This window comes from Triticum aestivum, chromosome 3A (assembly GCF_018294505.1).
Source record: "Triticum aestivum cultivar Chinese Spring chromosome 3A, IWGSC CS RefSeq v2.1, whole genome shotgun sequence".
Taxonomy (NCBI): Eukaryota; Viridiplantae; Streptophyta; class Magnoliopsida; order Poales; family Poaceae; genus Triticum; species Triticum aestivum.
The window spans coordinates 628916212-628921320 of record NC_057800.1 but is presented as its reverse complement, the minus strand read 5'-3'; the positions used below and the strand labels follow the sequence as shown (position 1 = coordinate 628921320).

At 43.2% G+C, this 5109-nt stretch overlaps 1 pseudogene; it reads left to right on the top strand.

Annotated features, from left to right (window-relative positions):
- The first annotated feature begins 3447 nt into the window (after window positions 1-3447).
- On the top strand, window positions 3448-4654 carry LOC123057045 (uncharacterized; annotated as a pseudogene).
- The last annotated feature ends 455 nt before the right edge of the window (window positions 4655-5109 follow it).

Below are 5109 nucleotides of genomic sequence, written 5' to 3'. Positions count from 1 at the left end.
AAGGGTATAAGGAATCAGCTGATGAACTAGAAGGTGACACTATGTCCGAGGAATCACTCGTGCATGTTGACTCTAGTGAGGAGGAGGCAAGAGAAAGGAAAAAGAACAAGAACAAGAGGCCAAGAGCCAATGCTCCTGTTAGGATGTCATCTGATATTTCGGCCCATTTTCACATGGTCAAAGAGCCAGGAGCATCCCGGAGAGATGGTGCTGAAGGCCGCTTGTAATTATTGTCCCAAAAAGAGGTATGCGTATACACAAGGTGGCAGCACCTCAACTATTGGAAGGCATATTTTCAAATGTGAAGGTTTAAGGGGCAAGATGGCTAGGAATGCCATCCAAACAACTCTTGAACTGCACAAAATCAATGGTCCAACAAGTGGCCCAACAATGCACCCCTCTATTCAGTAGAACCAAAAGGAATCGTCAAGGAGCTTATTGCTAAGATGATATGTGTGCATGAGTATTCATTTAGAATGGTTGGACATGAGTGGTTCAACATTCTAATGAAGTGCATGAATCCAAATTATAAACCCATTGGAAGGAAGGCAATACGAGCCGAGTGCATGAGGGTTTACAAGAACGAAAAAGAGGTGCCTAAATCTCTCATAAAGGGTGTGAACTCCATATGTCTAACTACAGATTTGCGCACAAGCAACCAAACCTTATCTTACATGCGTGTGATTGCACACTATATAGATGGGAATTGGAACTTACAAACCCGTGTGCTTGCTTTCATGGAGTTGGATCCTCCTCACTCTGGAAATGTCATTGCGGATGCTCTCTATGCATGTGTGACAGAAAGAATATTGAGAACAAAATTATGTCTATCACACTTGACAACCCTTCAAACAATGATGGTACGATCGATGCTTTGAAGGCCAAGTTCTTATTTCGGAGAGGTATGCTTGTATGCCTTCTGTTTTTACACATATGCTTGATGTTTTTTCTCATATGCTTGTTGCTATGCTCATATAGAAGCTCTCTGTGCTCATATGTTTGATGTTTGTGCTCATATGCTTGCTGTTTTTGCTCACATGCTATTGTTTTTGCTCATATGCTTGTTGCTATGCTCATATATAAGCTCTTTGTGCTCATATGCTTGCTGGTTTTGCTCACATGCTTGCTGTTTTTGCTAATATAAAATTTGTCTTTTCTAGGTAAGGACTTCGAAGGCCAATATTTTCATATTCGTGTTGTGCACACATCCTCAACTTGGTCGTGCAAGATGGGACAGAGATCTTAGATAATTTGATAAACAGCTTAAGAGAGATGGTGAAGTACTTCAAGAGGTCACCTTCTCGTCTCCATGCTTTTGTTGCCACTTGCAAAAGCTTGGGTGTCAAAGTTGGTAACCATTTACACCTAGATTGTAAAACAAGGTGGAGTTCAACCTATAAGATGATTAGCACTGTCCGTGGATATAAGGAAGCCTTGACCTCTCATGTTGGTTCCAATGCCAACTATGCTTGGGCGCCGACAAATGCAGAGTGGGACATGTATGAGCTTATCTCTCTATTAATTGAGAGTTTGGCTGAGGTGACAAAAGCATTTTCAAGAAGTTTATATCCCACTTCGAACATCTTCCACCAATACATTGTTGGCGTCAAGCTTGCAATCAAACATGCAATGACTAGTGATAGTGACCACTAAAAGGAAATGGGTGAAGCATTGTTGGAGAAGTTTGACAGATATTGGGAAGAAAAGAACAATTCCATGGTGATCGCAACCATCTTTAATCCATGGTACATATGCTTGTTGTTTTTACTCCAATGATTGTTGTTTTTTACTTATATGGTTGTTGTTTTTACTCCAACGGTTGATGTTTTTACTAATATGTTTGTTGTTTTTACTTGTATGCTTTCTAATTCACTCCAATGCTATCATCTTTGATCCTAGGTACAAGATGAGTTACATAGAGTGGGCCTTTGGAGAACTATATGGAGAAGGAAGTGTGAGGTTTAGGACTGAGATAAAAATCGTGGAGAAAGAGTTGGCGACCTTGTATGAAAAATGTGTTGCTCAAGATAAGCAAGCTGGAAATGGAGAAAGTTCATCTTCCTTTGCAAACATTCCTAGTATCCCGGTTCAAGCTGGGTACGAGTCCTTCTTATCGTCCCGTTCAACAAGAATATCAAAGAGTGAGTTGAGGAACTACTTAGAGGATGAGGTTGCCCTCGCAACAAGGCTCTTGATCTTCTTAGTTGGTGGAAAGACAATGCTCCTAGGTACCCAATTATGGCCAAGATAGCCATGAGGTTCCTTACTATCCCGGCTACCTCCGTGTCTTCGGAATCTACCTTCAGCACGACCGGATTTTAGGTATGTCAACTCGTACTATTTAACTTTGGATATAAACTTGTCAACTTCTCATCCTCAAACTAGTTTGTCAACTTGTGTTGTATTAGATGACTATAGGAGTTCATTAAAACCGGTTATGGTGGAAGCATTAGTTTGTGGTGCAAGTTATATCAAGGGTGCTCATGTTGACTTGAATCTGGTGGTATGTTTGCCATCTTTTCCTTACCTTTTCGTTCTTTCTTTTTTGGTCTTGTTGTATGTGATGTGAGCATTTGTTTAACTTCCACACTTGTAGCCGAGGGATGAGAATGAAGAGGATGATGTTGAGAACATCAAGTTACCAATTGTGGTGGAGATCAACGATTGGTAACTATTCTTCCTACATGTTTCACTTGTCATACGATACCAAATATTATTTATGTGAATGTTGCTTACCTTACTTGTAGATGTTCGTCATGTGGATGTTGATCTTACTATTCTGGAGATGGATGTCAAAGTGGTATTTCTCATGTGAAGGCTACTTTTGAATTTGTGTTATGTTGGAATTTGTCAAATCATGAACTATGAATTGTTATTGCAATTTTCGAGATGAACCTCTCATTTGTGTTATGTTGAACTTGTCAATTGACACGAACTAGAAATTGTCATTGCAAGTTTGTAATCGTGTCGTTCAATGATGATAAGACCTTATGTTTGTGGATGTGATTTTTTGTACTATTGTTCTTCTCAGAATCAATTGTTCTGATGTCCAAAATACAAATAAAACGTTGTCCAAATTTAGTTGTGCCATACTAGTCATTATACAGAAACAGAGTACTCACTAAATTTGGACAACCTAAATTGTGGCCAAAAAGCGCAACGGCGCACTCCCAGGAGAAGCTACTGGCTAAATAATGGCCAAAACACTTAATATAGCACTCCCAGGGATAGCTACAGTCTAAATACGACAAAACAGCCTAAACAGAGTCCCAACCATCGGTCCCATTCGGTTCACTCGGGCTGACCGAGCTTTGCTCCTCTCGGTCCGGTCCTCGAAAATAGGATTGCTGGCCACCTCGGTCCGGTCCGGACCGAACCGGCCGCGTCCGGTCCAAAGGCTGGCTCAGTCAAAGCCCGGACCGGACCGGACCGCGTCCACCCTGATCCATGCTTCCGGGCGACCTTGTCCGCCGCATCGTCACTCCTTCCTTGACTACAACGACCTCGACTGGTACATGGAGTACCGCACTGTCTGCACCGGCTGGCACGCCGCCACCGACGATCCAAGGAGCGACGCCTCCAACCCCCGCTTTCACCCGAGCCGGTGGATCATCCTCGACGAGGTCTTTCAGAGCCAAGGGAATCTGCTCGTGTTGAACACCGACACTGTCGCTTCCTCCACAAGAATCTTCCGTAGCTCAGCGATTACCACGTCGTGGCTACCACTCTCAACGGCTACTTCGTTCTGGCAGAAAAGACCGCTCCTCACGCCGCTCGTGTCCTGAGCCCTCTTACCGGCGTCGTGATCTGTTTCGCGTCGCTCGTGCCCCCCGATGTGGGAACTGGGAATTGCTGATGTCCTTTTCCCCCACGGCTCTTCGCTCTCACTCACCGTGTTCTTCGACTCATCTCGCAAGGCTTACTCGGAAGCTCCTCACAATGAAAGTTTTGTCAGATACAACCATAAGCAGCCAGCAGCTTACGATTTCTTCCGAAAGGCGGTCGTGGGTGGTGTCTACGCAAGCTTTCCTGAAGCATCCATAGTTCGTGAGATGATTATTTGCTTAGGAAAATTTCTTCCGGTTAATCTTTCTCCTGTGACCGAGGTTTTCTCCCTTGATCTTCCTGGACATGGGTACGGCATGCGGTGTTTCCTAGTTGATTTGCATGGGCATCTGTGACCGAGGTTTTCTCCCTTGATCTTCCTGGACATGGGTATGGCATGCAGTGTTTCCTAGTGGATTTGCATGGGAATATATGTATCATCATGAAGATCTTGAATCCACAGGGAGTCTTGGCTCTCTTTGCTTTCCAATTTGACACCGAGATAGGTAACCTCGAGCGTCTGAAGACCACAGACAGATATGCAATCTTCATCGGTGACCACATGTGCTTCTCCGTCGATGTTGATGAGTTCCCAGGAACTGAGCCAGACTGTGTGTACTACACTCAACATTTGGGTTCATCCACTCATATGTGCAAGTGCAACATCAAGGATAACAAAGTAGAGAGGATCTCTGAAGCTGCAAATTTCGTGAAGCAGGACAAGAAATTTGTTCTGGTCGCTATCCGTCCTTACACCATGATCCACCTTCTCGCCAGCTACACCATCAACAACCCGGATTCTCAACTGGCCTTGCAACAGATTCCATAAGGCATCGGCAGATCTTCGTTTAATTCCTAAGGACAGTGATTTCAGTCCAACAAGAAGGCTATGCATTTGCTAAGTAATTCTTCTTGTTTCCCGTCTAGTCTTTCGTTTAGTTATTATGGTTATTATGGTTATTATGCCTTGCCTGGTTAAGAGTAAGAAACAGGTAGATTCTATGTTAGATCACCTTTAGTGGAACTGCAGTTTGATGTCTTAATTGGTACTATTTGGTATCAACCTAATGTGGCATCTATTATATATCGTGCTTGATGGATACTATCTTATTTAGATATGTCCACTTGTTCTTCTCTTGTATTACTACTTCCTAGCAAATGCAATGTGGTGCTTAATTTCTAGCAGTAGTAAATGTTGGCCTTGTCAACTTCTGGATTTTGCTAGCCTGTCTAGGGAGGACCTTCTTGGCTCTTAAGTAATACAAATCCCTTTTACCCCCGCAA